Here is a 24,338-nt window from a genome sequence, read left to right as displayed (position 1 = left end):
CAAAAATATCCCAAGATCCTCCTCAAAATAAACCCTGCAATCTCTTCTGCCCCGCCACTTGTGGGTTTGTTTTTGCCAGCACAATGACTTTTTTTAAAATGATTTTTTAGTTTCTTTTTTTCCTATTTGACTAATGGAGAACAAATATTTACTCTCAAACAGAAACATAAAGCCAATGCATTCTTTGAATTGTTTTGCTGACTCCATTCCTTCCTCAACATAGTTTGGTTTTTAATGCTCACTACCCATATCAAGCTGCTTTTAGGCAGCAGCACAAGAAACTTCAGGATTTCACTTAATATTCAGTATTCCTCTCCTTAAGGAATGGTGGTGTTATATTTCAGCTTTTGCTTTGTATTTCCCATTGTCATGTGTCTCTGTGTGTTTTTTAAGACACAATTTAGGCAGAATATATTTCTGTGGGGCTCAGAGCAGCAAATATGTGCTTTTAGTGAATAGAAAAGGATGACAACAGGGAAAAATTAATGGAAGAACCAAAAAAGGTTCTAGGAAGCGGGGTGTGATTGTCACTCCAAATTCTCATTTTCAGTCTAAAATGTTTATAAAAAGTGGAATCTTAGCAATTATATCTGGGTGTTTTTGTTTTTGTAGCTAAGTGATTATATTTGACATAGCTTGAAGCCAGTTATGTTTATACAAGTGTGTGGGTTTAAGATGGAGAACTGAAGTTTGCCAAAGGCAATTGAACCATAAAAGTCACTGGAAGTTTTAATATTACACCAGAAGAGGAGAAACACAGATACTGGTGCTGTGCTCTACCCAGAGAGCTGAAAAAGAAAGCTGGGTTTTTCCTGGACATATTTTCTTAGAAATGGCATTTCCACAGTACTTCAAAGAAAACCCTTTTTGTACTAAAGCCACTCGTAAAGCAGCAGCCATCAGAGGAAGCAGGATGAGACAGCAGAAGCAGGTGAGGGAAGGACAGACCGCAGTGCCAGAAGATGTCTGCTCTGTCAGAGCCTCTCCAACATTCCCTCCTTTAAACACTCAGTTGGACATTTTCCTCCTGGAGACTTCAGTAAGACAGAATTCTACACTACACCACCCTGCCTTTTGCAAGGCGGGCTGGCTCTCAGGAGAGTGGAGCTGACTCAGGACAGGGATGTGCTCTCATCAGGAGTGAGAGGTGCCAGCAACCAAAAACTGAAAGGAAACAGAAAGCACGTCCCAGCCTGACAGCAGATGGTTTTCAAATTCTGGCCATTTGAGAGGCAAAGGGGAGGGAGAGAAAGGGAAGGTATTGCTGTTGAGAAGAGGTGACAAAGCAGCCAATTCTGCAGCTGCTTCCAAGGGTGAATAGGTGAAGGACATGTCAATTTTGCTATGACTGTAGAACTGAATTTCAACGCAATAAAAGTAGAAAAGAAGAACAGAATAATTCCAAATGTAAAGTTCTATGGAAGAGCAGCTTTGGGTGAACATGAAACTGTGATTAGAGAAGAACTATGAATAGCATAAGTGTCACAGTTTGACACTGGCACAATGCCACTGCCCCAATGGAAAGATATGCTTCCTGGGGTACACATCATGTTCTTCCATTTTTTTGCATTATCCACCATGTGCAACTTGGGCCTTGAGCAAAAACAACCCCACAAATGGGTTTGTCGTACTCGAGGCAGAATTAATCAAAACTGTCTTCCCTAACAAACCTCTGGCATGTACCACTGGGACTTTGTCTCCATCTACTCTATGCAAAGGCTCAGACTGGGCAGGGCCCACTGTGTTCTTAAGGTGTATCAATGTCCTCAGTGGCCACACCAGGTGCCAATATTCAAATGTGAGCACCTATTGGTTTGACCACAGCATGCAAAAAAAAAAAACAAAACTCACTTCCTTTTCAAACCAGGACAATAAGTGAAGCAATGGTATTTTAGCATTTAAAGCTTCCAAGAGGTCAAAACTATTTTTCATTAGTTATTTACTGTATGACCATCATACTGTATTTAAGATGGGGAAACAAGCTGTCATGTCACTGAAGAGAGCAGCCAGGAAATCCAAGCTACCCTCATGAAAAATGTCCTTTACTATTGTTTAAGCTTACTTTGCTTAGACATTATTAACCATTAGCATGAGGAACAATCAATCTTTTGCATGGGAAAGGGTTAAAAAGGAGAATCCACACAACATAAATAGTTTTTGTTCATTCAAAGAATATGGCTGAAAGCAACATTGAGGAAGTGATGCTGTTTATCATTCTCATCCTAGGTGAGACCAGCTATCTCACTCCTCAGGGAAATCAGTCCAACCTTTTACCTGGCAATCAAACCCAACCTTCAATCGATTAACCTAAGAAATTGTGCTTCTAACATGCATTATCAATCTTCTTTTTTGAGTCTTAAGATCATTTGCTCTGGTTCTACCCACAGAGTATATGAGAAATACCCTGGTTTTTTTGCAGCCTTAACATACCTGAAGATTATTATGATGCCTCCCCACAGTTTTAGCTCTGCTAAACAACTAAAATCCTTTCCCCAACCTCTCATAAGCTGCAGCCTCAGAATTTTTGAATATTCCTTTTGCTTTTGTACTGAAGTCTCTTTCATGGTCCAAATTATCCCTAAAGTAGAGTGCCCCACATGAGACACTGCTTTAGATGAGGCCCTCTCAAGGTTATTTGGGCCCTGAGGATTATTTGACATTTCTTGCAGACAACACTTCCAGTAAAGTGTTTGCCTGTTACCCTGGCAAAGGCTTTGCCATCAGTCCTCCAGCCTTTGCCAAGATGTGGCCACCACTTCTCACACCTTGGATTGTTTACAGTTAATTGATTATTTTACAGAGTTAATTGATTACTGCTGTAGGTAATGCAACAACATGAAATGTTAACACTTTTACCTTTAATTACTTCTATTATTTACACATGGGTAAGGGAGGCCAGGAATGACATTTTATAATTAAAAAAAAAAAAAAATTAAAAGCTCTTCAGGGTTTCATCACCAAATTTATCATAGCAAAGATGAAAAACAAGTGGGGAACATTCACCCTAATTGCCTAGAATAATAAACCTTTCTGTCATCTGGGCATGAGACAAGATGACAAAAAAGCTGCAAACATCCCAGCTGGTGGCAGTGTGAAGGAACTGCTTTCCTGCAGGTTCAGAGACCCTTTCCCACACACCAAGATACTGCAGAAGGCTTGCCAACTCCTCCCTCATGTTCTAGCAGTCAGTTTTATGAAAAGCAGAATGATGGAAAGGGAAGGATTTGCAAGCAGATGATACAAATGATGTGCTTAGGAGTCCAGGAACAACCTTCAGTTGCTCAAGCACTGTTTGAGTAACAGGGGGAAAAACATGACATAATCCAACACCTCCTGATATTACTGCACATCACTTTAATCAGAGAAATAGCTCTCTGTCTGCCTGAAGTATTATCAGTGACAATATATGTATATAGTTCAGCTGACCTTATCCTTTCATGATTAAAAAAAGTTGTGATGAGGAAACACAGCTCTGCTAACATGACAAACTAGGAGGTTGTAAAGAAGTGGCCAAGACAAAGCCACTTCTTTATGGAGCAGCAATAATGGGATTTTGGCTCCTTTGTGTCAGACCTGAATTGTTATGTAAGTTCAGGCAGGAGACAAAAGGACAGGAGGAAGAGACACTATACAGGCCCTTCACAATCAGCTCACCTCAGCAGAATGACATGGATCTCTCAGGGCTTGGACAGACCTTGGCACAGTTGCCAAGGGATCCCTCTCCCTCCTCCCCATGCATGGGAGCTGAACCAGCCTTGCCTCATCTGCTGAGCCACTGTGCCTGCAAGAGTCATGCTAATGCAAAAGATCCCTGTTTCTTGTTAGTATTTGAATGCCAAGCAGTTCAGCAGCTGAATCCTACTAAGTAGCTCAGCCATGCATGGGTAGAATTAACTTCAGCTGGCCAAGAAGGGTACACCAGAGCTCTTAACTAAGGGTTTGACGGGCTTAGCAATAAAGAAGTCTGTGCAGAGCTTGTCCTAAGGTCCTCCTTTTCTTTCTTCTTACTTTTCACAGAAAATGTGATAAAATATACAATTATACAATACAATTTTCAACACAAATAAAATAAAATTTTCACAGGAAATAAGTGATCCTCAGTAAAGATTTAGATCTAATTATGTTGAGTTCTATTTAAGTGGAAAAATATCAAGTTCTTAACGAATCTCTTTGATGCATGTCAAGGAGCAGCAGTTTAATTTAGAGAGTACCTGTAACATACCATCCAAATAATAAAAAACCTGGAAAAGTTAGGACAAAAGGTAATTCTGACATTGCTAAGAGCTTAAATTCCAAAGGTATCCCTCCTACTTCTCTTTTTAGACTGGCATGAGATAAAACCATATATTCTGTGAAAGGACAAGATGTTCAATTAAATGTAAATAAAAAACTCCTGCTGATGTGGAGTAGAGAGGAGCTCCTCCTCTCTACTTCCCCCCTTCCAAGATGCTTGCAGGGTGCTTTCATCTTTACTATTTCCTGATTAGAGAACTTGCTATCCCTCAGGCCAGGCTGGATGTTCTCCTTGAAATGGGTCACCAACACTGAGAAAACAACAACTGGAGAGTCACTTTCTGAGATACTGAGATGACTTTCAGTGCAGTTTGTGCAAGTGAAAGAAGCACACTCAAGTGTGCAAGTAGGTATTTCAGATCAGATGGTTATTTCTGGGTTTCTTTCTTCATCCCTGCCTTTTCTGAAAGTTGTGGTTTTACAAAAAGTTAAAGTTAACTCAGGCTGCTGCTGAGAGGGACTGATGTCATCCCTGATCCTTCATTTCCATTACTTCCTTTGGGCCAAAATTAGCATTTTTGGGCCATGGGTGAGCCAGAGGAGGGCATGGAGCCAGCTCACCACATGCCAGTGAGATCCTCTATTGGTGTCCCTGCAGGGCAAGAGCAAGGAAGGGAGAACGAGCTGGATCATATCTTGTAACAGCAGCCTACATTTAGATTTAAAGTCACTGTGAAAAAACAGCAGTTTCTGGTGCAGATGTCACACAATGGTAACACGGCACATGGTCTACTCCTACATATGTGTGCGTATAAAAATGTACATACATATATATACAGCTATACATGTACATATACATATATATAGCTATACATATAGAGCTATATATATATATATATACACATAGCTATATATATATATATAGCTACAACTATCCTCATGTTGCTGTGGGTGGAAGCATGACAGCTACCAGAGGACAAGTGCTGGGAGAAAACATCTCAGTCTCCTGGGTCAGGCACTCAGGGCATGGCAGGAAGCTGCAGCTCCCTCCCAGCTCTTCAGAGAGCAGCCCCTATTCCTGAGGGATTCCCCTTGCTTATCTGAAGGACTCAGTAGCTATGTGGCAGCAGAAACAAGGCTGGTTTTATTATCAGTACGCTCAGCTTCTTGAAACGTGCATGATTCAGACAGAGAAATTTGGGGCTGCATAGGAATACCTGAAGGAAAAACACCTGAAGGAAAAATATCTGAAGGAAAAAACAGTAATTATTAAAAACATATGCAAAATACTTCTGTGTATTTCATGTGAAACAGACTCAGACGCTCTAACCTGCTGGGATTATCAGAGGCACTGTCACCAACAGCCTAAATGTCATAATCATTTTCAAAAGAAAGCAAAGCTGCAAGCAGGCTCACCTTTAGCTTTCTCCTCCCTGGGGCAGTGCATTCCTAGCAGGGGTGTTTTCCTGCAGCTCTGTGGAAAGCATTATCTCCTCTGCTAACAATGCAGCACTGTGCTTTTAAGGACTACAAGGCAACCATGCAAAGAGTGGGAAAGTTCATTCTGAATAATTCTGCAAGAATTAAACAGTCCTGCAGACTTTCATGTGTTACATTAGGGACATTGTTTATTTTGCCTTCTGAAATTTGGTTTAAGGTCAATAAATACAACATCAGTAGAGACTATATTTGCTTACATAAATAATGATCCAATGGGCTATCATAACTACCATTTCCTTTTTGTATTTTTTGATTTGTGCTCCTACCTGATAATTAAATAGAAGAGAGTGCAACTGGATAAGCAAAGGTTTTAACAGAGGAATGCACACAGTTCTCCATATCTCACATTCCAAAGAATTATTTAATTCTTTGATGTATTTTAACCGTCAGGACATTGTTCTCCAGGTGAAACTGAATACATTACAATTCCTACTACAGTCTCTTTTCTAGGAAGTAGATTCAAGCATATTATTCAACTCCTAGTGAAGCAGACTACATACATATGCTCACATTGTAAGATGAATTTAATAAAGATATTTATTGGAAAAATTGTTGACAAGTATTTTGATCTGTGCTGATGTGTGACAACCAAGAGGAGTGACCAATTTTAAAAATACCTTCTGGCAAGGTTTTGAAATCCACAAGCAGCATGGCAAATGAAAGCATTAAACAAAAAACAAAACAAAACCAAATCCCACCATCACCCCAAAAAACCGAAAAAAATAAACCCTGACACTCAAACAAAGAGAAAGAACCCATACTTTTTAAGGATGGAGTATGGAAAGGCAGTTGGTGTTTCCAGTTTGTGAGAAAAATGGAAATGCATCTGAAGCAATAGGAAGAAATCTCTCCTGAAGGCTTTTACAATTCCCCTGCAATGGGTTAATGTACTGTATTTCTATAAATTGTATATATAATACATGTATAAATGCATGTATTGTATTTATATATGATGTGATCTCCATAACAGAGTTTAAGTTCCTGTATCTTTTCTACCCCACAACTCTCACTCAGCTAAACCAATTCAGCATTGGAAGCACTACCTAGTTTACTTAGAGCTTCTGTTTGTACATCAAAATCCGACAGCTCAGGAAAAGCTGAAAATCCTCACCAGGGCGCAGTAAAAGTGGGCAAGCTTCCCCAAATTAGGCAGAGAAACCTCAGGTCGCCTGAGGAGACCCAGGGGTGCGTGTCACACAGGAATCTCAGTGCCAGGGATGAGGCACTACAGGGAGACAGAGACTGGAGTGTCCTTTCACAGCGTGGCTTCTCTCAGACATCCTCCACTGACACAAGAAGAACAACTGGTATACACCTTTATGTATATGTACATATATATAAAATAAATATATATAATATACATAATATTTATATATATGTATACGTACATACGTAGTGAAATAGATAAATACAAGCACATTCTGTAAAATATCACAATAGCAACAAAAGGAGTGATGGGTACCAGCTAGTCATCTTTAAAGAAGGTGAGGTCAATTCTCCCCAGATCTGTTTGTGATCAGCAAATGAGGTTGCCTGAATTAAAAAATTTAGAAGTTTCCACCATTTTGCAACTGAGAGCCTCTCTCAGTGTAGGCCTGTGGAACAGTATGTGGTTTTATTTCAGAACTACACCTGCAATACGTTTCACTAGATTATGTCAGACCTCACTACTTTGGAGGGGAGAAGACCAGTTACAAATTAGTTTGAAGTCAGGAAATCCTACTCCATGTTGTATTTGTTAACATCCTAGTGAAGTGAAGAGGTATAAGCATCTATGTGCTATATGGTTGCTAGTAGAAACCAATTTCTTCTAAATCGAGGTCAATAGTGAAAGGGAGGCATCTCCAGAGCTCCTTTCACTTAAAATCCTTAATCCCTGCCCAGTCCTTTACATTTTGTTGCATTTAAGGTCTTTAACTTTCAAAGAAATCGGCAATTCTCTGGACAGAAAGGTAAAGAGAACTGTTTAAATACATTTACAACTGATCTCTTCCTAACAACACCTGCAGCACCTTGTGGTATTTTGCTAGCGATCTTGGATACAGTTTTGAAGAAAGCAGAGAAGTATTTACCAAGGCTCTCATTTAGTTCCACCTTGCCTCGCCTCTCTGGTTAATATAGAAAGCTAACAAAAACTTCAGCTGCTCAATGTATCACAAGCCTTTGTAAAGAACACATAAATGGACACTTGCCTAAATTAAACAGCAACCACGTGGTGGTCTGCACTGAGTGAATGTGATGTGTTTATGAACAGCACTTTCTAAAATACACTCTACTTCTCCAACTTCTAATAATATTTAACTAACCTCTTTCTTTCAACAAAAACTATTTAGGTAAAACAATACAGGAATAATCATCCTGTTCTAAACACTAATGAATCTTTCTGGGAGGTCACCTACCATACAAGCAACCCAGCACTTATTCAGCCTGCAGCAGTGATGAAAAACTACATTCCTTACAAAAACAGCTTAAGCTAATTATTAAGTCTTTGAACTATTTTTTGAGACTTGAACAGCAACAAGAAGTCGGACAAAGGCTGATACCAGTAAACAAATATCAACAAGAAACAGAGAACATGGGTTGTGTGCACCGTCTGCCTTAGGGGTAAATGAAGGAGCTTCACAAGGTGCTGCATCTTCAGAGGTCTGCAGCTCCACTGGGACTTTTGACATGGAAATAACATATTTAACTCTCTGAACTTTTCCACTGGATTCAATGCAAGGACACGTGTGTAACAAACTCTGCCTGATTGCATCTCATCTCAAAAGTGGGCAAACCCACTTTTACAGGTGTTCATTTCCCACTGGAGTCATTTGAGTGCTGTTGCAGGTTTTCAGTTTCCAGTCATCTCTATTTAAATTTTTTCTATATTCTATGGAAATTATTGCTCTATTACACTACCTCAGAATGATAAAGATATAAAATGTATTCAATATGTAATATGATAGCGTATATAATAAAAAAACAAAACAACGGAGTTTGATTAAAAAGCAGCCTTTAAGGAAATCACCTTACAATAAAATATTTCATATAGATTTCTGCTGAAGAAAGTCATACTTTTCAGTTATCTATTTCTACATTTCCTGGCCAAACCTGAAATATAAAATAATCAGGTCTTGGAAATAAATCCAAGCCACTGGTCCTCCCTGAGATTCCTATCAAAATCCCAAATTCCTGATACTATTTAAATGTAAGATTCATTTTCAAATGGATTAGTAATTTATCAGTTAAACCCAGACACTCCAACTTCCCAGAAACTGCAATCTCTAGCGTGCACCTTTTTCAAAGACACAAGGAAAAAAATTTCCCAAATTCTATATGTAGTTTCCCATGTGATGCCTTCCAAGCCACTACACAATCAGTTTCTTTTCCTGCCTTGAGAACATTTTATTTTGATGGCACTCGTATTTGTTGTTTTAAAATTTTAAACAGTGGTAATAAAACTAATTAGTTTTAGTTTATTGAAGATTAAGAACCTCAGTTACTCAAATGCAGGACATCTTAATTAGTTAAGCATGGAGAGCAGCAGCCTACATGAAAATCTCACAGCTGAATGAACTCACATTTGGTATGCAAATAATTTTCTATGCGACCAATATGGCAAACTACTCATAAATCAGAAAACTAAAATTATAGAGCAATGCCCAGAAGAGCACCACTAAGAATTTTATATCATAAACCTCATTTACTGAGAATCTGTCTCTTGCATTTCCAGTTTCTTTCCAAAGATAAGCCATCAAAGCTCTGAAACAGCCATGCAAAGATGTTGTGACAGCCCTTTTTGTAAGCACTAACTAAACCCAGAGTAGGAGTACACTACATGCAAATGCAAAGAATGATTATCTTGTTTTAAGCCTGCAAATAAATTCCTTTAATTCAGAAGAATTACTCGTTTTATAGGGTTGAAAGGTGAGGCAGGCCATTTGAGCTTTAGCAGTGCCATTGCTCTGACTGAACGCCAGTGCTTACAAAGCATCATTTGTATCTCAGCTACCTGCCCTAGGCTCCATGCACAGCCAATGGAGAAATTCAGTCTTCCTAAAACAGATGTCTAGAATAGATCAGATTAATCACATCCTGGAGAAGCCAGTTTGCATCCCCTGATTGTACAGAATGTCTGCTGGGAAGGAGCTCAGCTGTAGACCTGCTCTGCCATGTGTGGCTCAAGTCAGGCAGAATGCATCCCACTCTAAGTACCTATCAGATTTCACATGCCTTTCATTTAGAAATCTGATCCCATGTTTACTAAAATGAAAGTGAAAAAGAGCTTTTTCATTACAGTAACACAGGCAGAAAGTTGTTTAGTGATATGTTATACTCACATATATTTACTTGTGCTATTATTATTTACTATTTTCAGGTCATCTTTTAACAGCGCTTAACCAGTTTTGCTGAGAACAGGAGTGAGAGAAATATCTAGACTTGCATTTTCTGAAGAACCTATTAACTGGCACCACAGAGAGCCACAGAGGAGATCCCACAGAGCCTCCTCAGTTTCAGACTCACTCAGCATTCACATGAGGCTGCTCTTAAAGCACCAGGGACAGGAAGGATTTGTGAGCATACAATGACAGTTTCATATTCCCATTTTCTCAACAGATGGTCTGAGTGAGTGCTTTTCTTAGTGCCTTGCAAGTACCAATAGTTGAGTACTAATTTAGATGTGAATAGATTAAAACAAAATGTTTATCCTCAGCTAAGAAGCACATTTCCAAATGCTAATCTTCACAATCAGTAAATGTAACATAACTTGATAAAAATACATTCTCATTTCACTTTAACTTTGACTTCCTGCTGTCACAGACTTATCATGGTCTTTTTCTCCATGCCTCAAAACATGAAAAACATAACAGATGTGATGTATAAATGAAAGATTTCATCCCACTGTCTTAAGAAAAGGGAGGATGGAAAGAAAACATTTTGGCTCATAGCTGACACCCATCTATCAAGAACAGCAAACGTGACAGGCCATCACAAACACAGTGAAAATGGTCTGAACAAACAGCAAGCCTATTCCCACAAGTCCCACAGATAAGCAGGGCTTGCACTACACTCAGTACCTTCGCTTTTCCTAAACTACCAACACCAGTTCAGCTGTAGTAATTTAGTTCCAGCCTCAGAGTACACTGAATAATGCAGGGTACCCCTCTGGATCCCACTACTGATCTTCTACAACTGATTTAGATAAGCATCTTATTTAACAAGTTTTATTACTATTTGCAACCATTCATATCTTTAATCAATGTCCAAGTTGATTGTGTTCTGTTTCACTTTCCCTTTGGTTGCACATGTCAAGTTGCATTCTGTCTCTGAGGCATTGAAAGTGATCTGAAAGTAATCTGAAAGTAATCCGTAATGAAATCCCCTACATAACTTCTACCCGTGGTCTTCTGATAAGAAAGGAGACCGAAACAAGTTCCCATCAGCAACATTCTGTATTGAGGGAGTGGAAATCTCCATGATGGAGCACCTTGGTCTCATTTCTTACAATGGGGACACTTGCTCACCATTTGTCTTCTAAAGCAATTTGTCAGGATGCTGACCCTATCTGAAACTCATCACAAATGAAAATTAACAACAGACACGGGTACTCAATCAAAGAGTAAGGCAAGGCTAAAAAAAAGGATGGCAAAAATCATATATAGGGGATAGGGTACCATTCAGACATGGACCCAATGTGGGGGGTCTGCTGCTTAAGAACAAACATAAGCATAAACAATAACTAATATGGTTGTTTTGGGGTGAGATATTTTCAAGTGAAGAGTGCAGACAAACCAGTTTAATGTTTTTCAAGTCCAGCAGATATATTGTCATCTTTGGACTTGCAGCTAGATTAAGGTCATTCTATGTTGCTAAGTGCCCTGTATGAGTAGATGCTGATAGGTGATCACCTGGAAAAGCAGCTATCAGTCACAATCAATACATCATTCTAAATCTTCCCTTCAGAAGTGACTATTTTTAATCTGGAAGATGACACCAACGTCACCTAACAAGTAAAAATCCTATAATAACTATATGGCAAAACAGCAGTGGCACATTTTTTATCCAGAATACACATTTCTTGTTTGGAGAGATTCTGAGAATGGATGCAGGTATGAAGAAGGTAGGAAAAAGCCATCAGGGAAGATAAATAAGCTAAATAACAGGAAACTAGCCAAATGAATCCACTTGCTAGTCTTAATACACATTTTACAGTTGTTTTGCTAGGTTAGCAATGCTATTTCTTGCCCTCACACTGAGCAGAAGAGATGCAGCCCTCTGGTCCTTAAATTAGAAACCATGGAACCTCATGCTGACAAAATGTTTAATCATCCAGGATGCAAAGTCTACCGCAGTCAGAATTTTAATTCAGTGACATAATTCCATGGTGTGATCAGATAAAGAGAGGAAAATAATGGGATTTTCAAAAGCCCAGATTCTAGTAATCTTTTTTACTAGTAACAAGCTGGCAGACAAGCAGAATGTAAAACAAGATAATGGCAGCAGACAATGAAAATTCTCAATTCTCTCCACTCAAAGGCCTCTCTGCTGGTGTTCAGTGTTTCCCAGCAGTCCCAGTATTAGGGTCCCAAGTCCCTGATCCTTCTGGTATTAGTCAATGACAAAAATTCACTTGCCTACAGGCAGACTATTATTGTAGACAAGAATGTTGATTCTGAAGCACAGGAAGGAAGAGGCATCAGCTGGTTCTAACGCCAAATTAAAAACTGAATAAAATTATTTAATTCTGTATCGGGTTTACTACAGTATAAATAATAATTCCAGAAGAAAATGCACTTTACATGCAAAATCAGCAACCAATGAACATTTATTTTTCCAGGTGGCCTTTATAAATTCTGTACTTAACAGTTTGAAACGGCATTTTCCCATTCTGCTTTGGATGACTTCCACTGGTGTATGTGAAGTTTCCTCCTTACAAAAATCTCACCAGGAAGAAATTCTCACTTTAATAAAGAAACAGTGGCAAAAGGACTTAAACGTTTTCCTAGGCAGGCTTACTTCAGATGGTCCAACAACCACAATTTTGGAGAATTATGCCTCTAATAACAATTTCTTCAATCCAAGCAAAAACCTTCTTGCCATGCCCTTTGTCTGCTTTTATGTAGCTACACCCTGGCAACTCTCATCACAAGGTGCAGTTGCTCAACATTACTTTTATATTACTGAACTATACAAAAATGCTCTTTATTACTGATTATTACAAAACAGCCCCATGAAGTGCTGTGGCACACACAGAGCCACCCCTCCTAGAGCTGGTAAGAGCCCTCTGGAATTATACACACACTTTTTGTTCTGCATCCAGCTGAAGTGGATAGGGGAAGGATTATCTTGGCATGAACTGAAGTGATCCAGGCTGACCCTGGTGAAGGCAATCAAAGAGGAGTGCAGGTACATGTGGAGGTCTCAGCACATCCCACATCAGTGAGAAAACCTGCACAGCTTTTCTCTGCAGGCTCACTGGGAGAAGGGCACAGGCTGTAACTGCAGTAGCAAAGAGCAGAGCATTGAGTGGCACCATTCACGCAAGCAGTGTAAAACATCAGGTGAGATGTCTGCTGCAGGCTGCTTGGCACAAGGGGCAGGTGAGGCAACCCCTGCAAAACACAGTTCAAAAGTGCTCTGGCAAAAAGTCTTAGGGATGTAACACCTGGCATTATGTCAGAAAGGTTTCCAGGTAAAGTAGATAAAAGTTTGTTTATCCCAGAATTTAGGAGTGTTCCTGAACTCATTAGCATTGCAAGAGTTAAAAAGAAAACTTACAAAGCAGGGGTGGCAACACAAATAAATGGAAAAGATGCTAGAGGATTCTTACATGCTTCTCCTCCTTCCTTGCACTTCATTAGAGAAGATTGTGGGTTTGTACTGAAACCTCAGGAGTGCTGAGGCACTAGCAGGGCTGATGAGAGAGGTGACCAGTGTACCAAAACCCTTACAACTTTATTATGCTTCAAAAGCAGGAGTGGCAACACAAATAAATGGAAAAGATGCTAAAGGATTCTTACATGCTTCTCTCCCTTCCCTTTCCACCCTGAACATCTGCCATTTCCAGTTCCTACTGCTTGTCCAATTTCATGAAGTCATTAGATTTTAATGAGTTATTAACATACAAAGAGCTGCTCTAAGGTACCAAGTACTTTATAATCACTGATGACAACTTGCTAGAAGGGCCCTGCTTCTTTTGCTGTCTACACATGGCTCAAACTACAGCTTGGGCAAGGGCACATTCCTGCTGCGCTGCCTGCTTTGCTCCTGGCTGAGGATGGGCCATCCAAGTGATGCCTCCTGGCCAAGAACTGCTCCACAATCACACCTTGGAAAGCAGCATCGCTTCATGCATCTTTATTTTCACGTTATTTACATGGAGGTCTTGCTCTGGGTTGTTCAGATGCTATCTCACAGAGGGAAGCACTCAGGCCTTAGCAGGAAACAGCCCTTCCCTACAGCAATGTGCAGGGAAAGGCCTGGACTCGCTCACAAGTGCTGCTTCCAAGTTACCTCCCTGAAGCAGAACAACTTAACTGGTGTCAGTACAAAGACTGAGACTAGTTAAAGCACACGCAAACCATGCTAAGCTTTGATCCCTACTTGCCAGAGTGCTTTTCCTTTATTTGGTAGCTTCTCTTTAAAGCTGGTAGAAAACCCTGCAACACCTGGGTTTCTTGTAAGAGCTGTATGTCAGGAAACCTAGCCCAAATGACCCCAAATCTTGAAGATGGATTTCACCCTTTGCTCCCATAAAGTACAAGAAACTTCAGGGCAATCTGAGCTTGCACTTATATCCTAGAGCCTGTGGGTGTGCTGAGCAAAACCAGACTGGAATCCCAAGTGCAAGAACAGCAGAGCTAGTAATGCTAGTAATGCTTTAAAAGATGTTACTGTGGTAGAAAAAAAAATTTTGGAAGGATTTAAAAAGCGTTGAAGAAATCTAGAAATCCCCAAACATCATACCTCTTCGGGGCAACTTCTGCTTTCCTCTGAATCTAACCAGTATTTTAGTCACTTCTTTGGGACAGTCAGTCATTTGGGCTTTCCACACACACATCCACTTGCCCTTGGGTTGTAGAGAGAGCTACTGTTTTCAGACAAGCCTTCACTACAACTTATTTTTTACACTCAGACAACTTTGAAAAGTTAAATAGTTGGACTATAAGCAAGAAGACAGAAAAATGAGAGATCTGAAAAGAATGAGGTCAAAGGGGGGACAGCTCTCAGCAAGATTTTCCACACATGCAAAATGGAGACTTGGTGTCGTGCAAACAACAATAAAGAGGAAGATCCAAAGGGATGTGAAGGAAATTGCTGTGTTGAGAGGCTGTGAGGCTCAATCATTGTAGACAAACAGGAATAGTAGTCAAGTGGAGACTAATGGAAACTTGAGTCAGACTAAAATTAATTGTTACATTTTTGGGGCTTGTTGAATACAGTTTGCTCCAGATTAGCTCTGGAATAATGCTCAGGATGTGGCTGTCACAAGGGGAAAGGTGTCTTGATGGCCACAAGCTGCAGGGGTAGAGGGCAGCGCATGCTGAGCTGCACTCAATCCCACTGCCCTTGTCACTGACAAAAAATTAAACAAGACTGGTCCCAAAACCAAGCCCTGAGGAACAGCACTCGTCATTCATTTACTTAAAGTCTAGTGCTTGCATAAACACTTTTCTAGGCTCCAGGGAAAGAAGACCAAGAAGCTGAAAAAAGCAAACGAAGGACAGCAGAAAGTCCCAAAGATGAAAAGTTCACAAGCCACAGGAACAGGCAAATTTTCCCAGAGAGGGAACAACTCTTCCTATCCCCAGAGGACACTTGTTTTGTTTATCTGAGGTTTTTGCTGTGTGCTTTCAGCTGTCTGCATGTTTGGGGGCTTGTTTTCATTAATTTCTGAAGTGAGAGACTTTTAGATTTTTTGATTTGGGTTTGTTTTTTTAAGGTCTCAACTGTTTTTTTTTCCTTTTAAGTGAAACCTTACTTGTTAAATATCCCCTTTTTCAGCAGAAATAGCAAACCTTGGAAATAGGATTGTTTTTGTAACCAGGTGGGGTCCCACCCATCTGCACTCAGCATTATTCATACTGGCCCTCATCCAGAATTTTCCCCAAGACTCTTCAGGGTGGACTTCATTCCTGTTAAGCTCAAAACAAAATGCTGTGGCCTGACCCAGCCGCTTGTCTCCTCTCAGCCCTCCAGGTTCTTCCTGAAGGAGCCACCATGCACCCATCACTGCCCCTCTAAGGAGACTCTCAGCTGCTCCTGGTGCTAATGACAAACACATGGTGCAGACACGGCTCAGGCAAGGAGAACAGTTCTGAATATTCTCAGAAGCTCTTCACGCTGAATACTTTTTCTCCCTTCCAAGAACCAGATCTTTTCATTTTCCAACAGGTACTCTTTTGATAATGCTGTGTATTAACAGAGCTTAGAATCACTGAGCTTCCTAACATTTTCAGATATTTACTTTCTTCAGCCTGATCTCTTACAGCCAGTGACAAATCCAGTATTTCACTCCATTCCCTAGCATGGACTGCATTACATTAATAAATCCCACTCTCCAAGGGGCAGTTTCCTTCTGTTTGATCTGTGCTAAGATGCAACAGCAGAAAAGCATCAGAGTGGACCCTGAGCAGCTCAGCTCCCAACCACCACTGCCCTGGTGAGACTGAGCAGCCCTGCTGGAATCCCTGCTCCTTAACTCATCCCTCTGCCTTTTGCATTATCTCCTATTTTAATGCCTTTTACATTATCTCTCCTGTTTTCGGCTCCTGCTGTTTTATGTCTTCCTCATTACTGCCCACCTTGTTTTCAGGGCTGAAACCATGTCTTTTTGTTCGGCCTGACCTGGTTTGCTGCATCCTCCTGAAGCAGGAGCCCCCAAACACAGGACTCAGCATCTCAGACCAACTCCTGCTGGCAGCTTTCCCTCTCCTCCTCATCCTGCTGCTGAAATGGGACTGCTCAGGGCTTTGGGCTCTTCAAACCTCTCCCCCAAGTGTTTGTGCCTGGGGCCTGGCTGCTGGAAGCAGAAGATGGACAAGAGGCAGTACAGTTTTGGGCAGGCTCCTTGCCCCTCAGCTTGGCTGGTCTGTGGGCAGGGACGAGCACTGCAGACCCTGCCCTGCCCAGGGCCAGCGCAGCACCTGGGGCCATAAAACCTGTCAAAATGACACAGCACACACTGAGCAAAACCACAGAAGTAATTATTTCCATAACCAGCTAGCCAGTTCTTTTTCCCTGATAGAATAGATAACCTTTTGCTAAGTGTATTTCACATTTTATGTGCATTTTCCTTGCACCTGCTCATTTCATATGGCATTTCAAACTCCCTTGCCCAGATCTGGTACCAAGATGGCTTCTGCCAAGAACTGGCTGGTTAAAAACTACAGAAACTAAAGATCACACCCTGCTGCTGGCTATCAACATTAGCAGCTTGAAGCTCAAGGCCTTAATCTTTTCCTCAAAAGTATAACAGTACATTTATTTATCTATTAGCCATTTTTCTCAAAAAACCTGCGTGACCAAGGCAGCTCTAACAGATCACTTACTCATCTTTATTTATCTATATACATCTCCACCTTCATTTGTATATATCACATACACACACAAACATATCACCATGAAGCAGCTAGAATTACACATACAGTAGCAATCCTGCATTTCTTCTTCCTATCCCATCTACCTGTCAGCAAGGACTGTGCCTGAAAGCAAATCAGGCACAATGTGACAACCTGTCAAACTGTCACTGTACTGAGCACAGGAAAGGAAAGCAAGAAAAGAAGAGCAAAGGAATTTGAGAATGGTAATGAACTTGGTGTAACAATGAAAAAATGTAAGAAACAAAATGTTTTATATTTTAGTAAAAATCCATAATCAGACCAAGGTAAATAAGGAAAACAAACCAACAAAACAGAAAACAAATCAGCCACTTACAGGGTGTTAATAATGTTTTGCATGCTGAAAAGGGAGATGCTGCAGCTGATCAGCTGCCCTGGGCTGCTACATTATGAACTTGCCTCGGGGAGAGACCTAGAGTAGCCTGCAAAGGCACACAGGATCCCACCAAAAATATATATATAGCAAACCACTTAATCTGAGAAAGTTATGCTATTTCATATAAGAATCAGAGAGGTCTGAAAACACTTATTTATTCTGTAACATTTACCTGTGTAGGAAACATCTGAATTAATCTAACTACATAAATTCCTTTGTAAAAATAATGCTGAGGGTTAGAATGGGATTGAAAAGCATCACCTGAGAAATGCTGAAGCCGCAATTCACATATTTGTGAATGAGTTGCCAGTGCCATTGAAATGTAGCGAAAATCTCTTCCACTGCTTTACAACCGTCATCTTTTATTAATCAGCCCAACAGCACACGGCAAAACCAGCAATCTGCCTACAAAGCTGGCACATATGGGAAAAGCTCACTCCTGGTTGTTTTATTTTAAACAAACCCCTACAGTAGCTCCCATTGTTTGTTTGTTTTTCCCCCCAGACCAGACAGCATGTGGCTTACGAGCCACACTGATAGATGTGATAAAGCTCCTGCCAGATCTGATTGATGATGGCACTAGGAAGTGCTGTGAAGGTCACGGTGTAATTCTCCCTTTGCAGCTGCTCCTGGCAAAAAATGGTACAGGAAAATAAAATCTGGATCCGCTAATTGCTACTAACAGGGAAATTCCGTCCTTACCTGGCCTTCTCCTCTCTTCCAGTTTCTAACAGGAATGCCCTAAGCAGGTGTAACTGATGAGAGACCAGATAAGTTTCAAAACATACTTAAAGATCCTTTAATGGACCCAAAAAAAAAAAAAAATCTATCCACAGTAACTGGCCAAATATTGAGCCTTTATACTTTGAAGACAGTGCAGAGTAGTTTTAGCATGAAAGCTGCACATGAAAGAGCTTTTACTATTTGCTCTTCTGCAAAACTAAGATAACATAGCATTCCATATTCCCTGTGAAGGAGTGCTATCTCTGATGATGTGAATATATGAACTAAGCTCCTTTCCCAAAGTCTATTCATTTTAAATAAACAAGGCAAGCATGCTCACTGGAAGTGGCTAGTAGCAAGCCAGAGCATCAGCCACTCAAGTGGGACACCAAAACCATCTTTTCCATAGATATTGAGATGTCATAAGGACACTGATAAGAGACTCTGGGGAATTCACAAGCATGATATAATGACAGTCCTCTAATAAATAATATATATTCAGTGTAAGTCATAGCAATTACCTCACATACAGTGTTGTATTTCTTGGGGGTAAGATGTTGTTATCTTGGAGACATCAGCTACATTACAGATTAAATTTGAAACCACTTGTGTACTCTTTTCTGGCACTCACTATTAATGGATGGAAATATTTTTACACAGCATTTTGTACTCACAAAGATTTTGGCACAGTAAGGCCATTACCAACATCTGTCTTAGAGAAAGATAGTCTTTATCACTCAACTCAAAACTACATAATGGCAGAGAGATCTTGGCAGCAGGAATCCCCCAGACAGTTAAAAAACCCCACCACTATGTCACCATAAAAGGAATAATACATTGATTTTTATTTTCCTTTTCCAGTTGAGGAAAGAGATTTAGAAAAGACAGGTCTATCAGTTTCCTCCTTTTACTGCCAAACATAAACAATCAATTTTTAAAATACCAATACAAGTAAAGAGCAGTATCTATACAAGATCCAACTGATTTTAAAAATCCTCTTAGGAGTTTTCTTTCCTAGATTTCTTGATGAACACTGGCAAAATATAAAAGAGCTATTGATTTATCATTTCCACAGACTCCTGTATTCTCCAAGGCATACTCTAAGAGAGGTAACCACCAGCAGCTCATTTGGACATTGCTCTGTTAAGGCACCTCTGGCAGTCAAACCTTTCTATGCACACTGAGCCACGGCTGACTTTTTGCTAGGATGGCAAAGGGGAAACTGACGGCAGTGTTGCCATTCAGGTTTTAATTACTTGCCATATCTCTGGAAAACAGAGATGATGTCCCAAAAGACTGTTACCTGCTATGAGATATCCCCCACTGCACAAACCCAAGTTATGATCCTGCAACACTGTTCATTACCATTACTCACAGCAGCATGTCTTTTATGACCGGGAGAGTCAAGAGTTAACTTCTGATCACAGAGTATCACAGAACAGTTTGGGTTTGGAGGGACCTTAAAGAGCAATTGAATAGACACAAAGTGTTTTAGAGCAGTGATGCACTACAAAAGGCAGACCTTCGTGTGTGCATGGACAGGTTGGTGCAGTGAGACTCCTGTGCTGGTGCAACCCCTGCACTCTGAGCTCAGGGTCACTGCCATTGCAGCCACAGGCCTTCCTACCTGCTCATTCTGTGCTGACAGACTGCTCTGGTATGGCTTCATGCAGACACTCCCCAAAAAGACATCTGGTATGGTCTTGAAAACTTAAATTGCTCTAAGGTCAGCTTGGGGTGCTTCACAGTAGGAAAACTAATTCCTCAAATTCCTCCTAGACAACCTTTAGAGATGGAGGGGCACATTCAAGATCTGGCTTTTTCAGTCCTTCACTAAAAGCTCAAGAGTTCACTGTACCTGCAGTCCTCAGATTGACTTCCACATTTCTATTAATTGTGTTGGTTTTGACTATTAGGAGTTCAACTGTGAGCCTAAGAACACTTTATATTACAATGAAGTACACTGATCTAGAATAATACCTACCGAGTGTGTAACCCAGTCACCCGCCCAGGCCAGACAGACATTTTCTACACCAGCTGAAACACTATTTGTCAATGAAGTGATGAGTCGGGAAGTCAGAACCATACCAGTAGCTAGGTGTCATTCACACCTAAAACCAGTTGAACAGCACACCTGGAAGGGATGCATAATTTTTTTGGAAAATTGCCACAGTATGCTTTACTATGACTAACCCACAACAGCACAGAGTAGACTAGGCTGTACAGGAGTTTGAGGTGCAAGTCCTTGCATCCCACTCTCCCACCTCAGCTGGAGATCTGCAAATGAATATAAAGTACATCTCCTCCTCCTCGACCCCTCCTCAGGAAACAAAGAGCACAGCTTTGAACAAAGCAGTTAACCAGGCGGGCTCCTGGATACCACACTCCCCCTGACTGATCTATCAGACACAAAACTTTTGAAAACGCATGGAAATTAAATCAGTCGACTCCAGATAGCATCAACCAGCCCTGAACCGCTGGCTCTTTGTCCTGAGGCAATGTCACAAGGGAGACTGCAGCAAGCAGCAGGGCAATACAATTCCTGGTCATACAGCAAGTTGTCTTTGCATCACTGAAAGGAATAAGCACAATTCGTCATACATGTACCAAATACAGCCTGTTCCACTGAGACTTCAATATTTGCTTTTGGGCTTTATGTTTCAGACAGTATCTTTTCAACTCTGAGAACTTCAGGAGAGAAAAAAGAAAAATCATCCTTAACTAAGACGGTAAAATTTTAAAATAGTGTAAGTGGTTGATCTATTGAAGTCTTGCATTTTACCCTGTCCTCGCTGGCACTGCTCCAGTACTTGTTTCAACCCCACAGACCTTCCAAACCCCTTCATCTAAAAATCTACCCAAGCCACAGGAACACAACATAACACTTTGACTTGTGATGACAAATTTCCTATGAAACACCAAACATGCCACATATCACCAAAGGCAGTGAGTATCTGCTCATTGTTCTGTTTGCCGGCTTGTCACTGCAATCACTGGCTGATACACAAAGAAAACTGTAGATCCTTCTTTTTCAAATCCATTTCAAATTCCTCTTAAACCCATGTGGGGCCCTATAGCCCCAGAAAGACAGGATGCTCTCCCTCCTGCTCTAACATAGCATTTGCTCTTCTTTTACAAAGGAAAAATGGTTTGTTCAAAACAAGGAAGTAATTGTGCAGTTCTTCCCATGGAAACCACCAGGAGGCACAAGGGATGACGGAAAGGCACCAAGTGCCCATATCCGAGAGCACTGATGGATTGATCCATCTGGCTGCCAAGTGCTCCCTTGTGCCCCTGCACCGACCACTCTCAGAAAGGCACACAAAAAAAGATTCACAACACTATTATTTTCATGAAAGGAAAAGAGTGGCCCCGCAACACTTGGAGCAAACAGTAGCAGAGCACCTGCAAGGGCGAGACACTAGTTATGGAATAATCATTAATTGTTATGGATACCTCTGAGAACTGAACCAAGCCGTGCCATGACATTTTTTTCCCCATGGAACAAAACAAAGAGCTGCACAAAGAACAGCAGAATCTGTCGCCTTAAGAAGCCCTAGACCGAAGTACATGATTTAATTGGATCTCTCTGGTTTTGAGATTTATCATATCATAGTTGGACCGCAGCCGCAAACTTCAGTAATACAATAAACAGAACAGGCACAGGCACATCAAGTGTTTGCATCAAAATGATCATAAAGGATCCAGAGAGGAAATGAGCTAAATACTTCTCTGTTTCTCATAGGTGCCTTATCTTGCCTTTCAGAGTGTGCATTTACTCAGCTGCACTATCCTTCAGGGCAGGTGAATGCCTGGGTTGCCGAGGGATGCCTGCCTGAACCCACTCACCTCCTGCCACTGCAGAGCTTTCAGCTTATGGAGCAAGTCCCGGTTTTGGCAGTTTATCTGGCTCTTTTGCCGCCCATTATTTTCCTACCGCCTAAATCTTTGGCAGGTTTCCTCTAAGCCCTCCACACAAGACACATACCGCGCGTAGGACCGACAAACTCGAGTTTCCAAAAAACCTCTCAGTGGAAGAAATCGAACCACGTCGCTGTGAGCGGCTCCCCCCAGCCTCCAATGGCAGGCTGCTCCTCAGCCCAACAGGAAATCAAGGAGGGGGTCGGCCCGGGAAGCCGAGGGGATGGATCTGGAAAGATGGTTCTGTTCGCCCGTGCCCTGACTGACTCCAGGACTGTAACATGATGCAATCTCTCGGCTGTGATGAAACAGATCAAATGGCCAAGCCTGCGGGGAGACCACCTCTGCCCACCCCACAAGGCAGAAAATAAGGAAGCTCGCAGCGGTACAAAGCAGCAGCGCGGCTGCGGGGCCGGTGCCTTTCCCGGGAAGGGACGCGAGTTTCGGGATGGCGGACAGACAGAGGGCTGCGTTCCCGAGGATCTCGGCCGGGCTCCTGCCCTTCCACAGCCCGGGCAGGGGCCGCCACAGCCCGATAACCGGGTTCCCTCCAGCTCTTTCTATGTGCTGCTCCCGGCCAAGAAAACGAGCGAGACTTTTTTTTTTCCTATTTTTTTTAGCTTTTTTTCCCAGTAAACCCACAGCTTTCCTAGCACACGGCTGCCGGGAGCAGCAGCGGAGCAGCGGCTGAAAAAAAAAAGCCCATTTCTGAATCCAGCCCTTCCCCTCCCTCTTTTTCCCTCCTGTGCTCTCTCTCCGCCCGCGGAGCTCGGCAGGGATGCTGCCCGGGGCGAGCGGGCCCGGAGCCCTCCTACCTCTGCGGCCGTCCTGCGGCGGCTGCCGGCACAAAGCGGCCGAGCGCGGCTCCTCCCGCGGCTCCTCCCGCAGCCCCGCTCTGCCGCGGAGCGCAGCCAGCGCCGCGCCGGCAGGGGACAGCGGGGAGGGGACAGCGGGGAGGGGACGGCGGCCCGCTCCCACCGCCCCCGGGCCGGGCCCGCCCCGCGGGGAGGGGACAGCGCCGGGGCGGAGCCAGCGGAACAAAGGCGGGGGGCGCAGCAGCCCCGGGTGCGGGCAGGATGGGGCAGGTGTGCACAGCAGCTCCCGGGCAGAATGGGGCAGGATGGGGCCGGTGTGCGCAGCAGCCCCCGGCGCGGGGCAGGATGGAGCAGATGTGCGCAGCAGCCCCGGGAAGAATGGGGCAGGATGGGGCAGGTGTGCGCAGCAGCCCCTGGGCAGAATGGGGCAGGATGGGGCCGGTGTGCGCAGCAGCCCCCGGCGCGGGGCAGGATGGAGCAGATGTGCGCAGCAGCCCCGGGAAGAATGGGGCAGGATGGGGCCGGTGTGCGCAGCAGCCCCGGGCAGGATGGGGCCGGTGTGCGCAGCAGCCCCCGGGCAGGGGCAGGATGGGGCAGGTGTGCGCAGCAGCCCCCGGGCAGGATGGGGCCGGTGTGCGCAGCAGCCCCCGGGCAGGATGGGGCCGGTGTGCGCAGCAGCCCCCGGGCAGGATGGGGCCGATGTGCGCAGCATCCCCCCGGCAGGATGGGGCAGGATGGGGTAGGTGTGCGCAACAGCCCCCGGGCAGGATGGGGTAGGTGTGCGCAACAGCCCCCGGGCAGGATAGGGCAGGATGGGGTAGGTGTGCGCAACAGCCCCCCGGCAGGATGGGGCAGGATGGGGTAGGTGTGCGCAACAGCCCCCGGGCAGGATGGGGCAGGATGGGGTAGGTGTGCGCAGCAGCCCCCGGGCAGGATGGGGCAGGATGGGGCAGGTGTGCGCAACAGCCCCCGGGCAGGATGGGGCAGGATGGGGCAGGTGTGCGCAGCAGCCCCCGGGCAGGATGGGGCAGGTGTGCGCAGCAGCCCCCGGGCAGGATGGGGCCGGTGTGCGCAGCAGCCCCGGGTGCGGGGTAGGTGAGCCCAAGTGCTCCTTGCGAGGCAGATGCTGGCAGATCAAACTTGGGGTCTTGCCCCAGAGTAAAGCCT

General features: G+C 43.0%; 1 protein-coding gene across 2 annotated transcripts in view; it reads right to left on the bottom strand.

Annotated features, from left to right (window-relative positions):
* The window catches only part of AFAP1 (actin filament associated protein 1), a 114,723-nt gene extending 91,461 nt beyond the window's left edge, over nucleotides 1-23,262 (bottom strand). The window contains exon 1 of one of the 2 annotated variants that reach the window (XM_063157561.1): nucleotides 23,172-23,262. The gene's annotated coding sequence lies outside the window, so the exon portion shown is untranslated. The remainder of the gene's footprint in view (nucleotides 1-23,171) is intronic. The other variant, XM_063157562.1, reaches the window with a different exon arrangement.
* Nucleotides 23,263-24,338: the final 1,076 nt, after the last annotated feature.

The sequence above is a fragment of the Melospiza melodia genome, chromosome 5, assembly GCF_035770615.1.
Source record: "Melospiza melodia melodia isolate bMelMel2 chromosome 5, bMelMel2.pri, whole genome shotgun sequence".
Classification (NCBI taxonomy): Eukaryota; Metazoa; Chordata; class Aves; order Passeriformes; family Passerellidae; genus Melospiza; species Melospiza melodia.
Note: the sequence above shows the minus strand (reverse complement) of the source record. Positions and strands in the feature narration are given on the sequence as shown.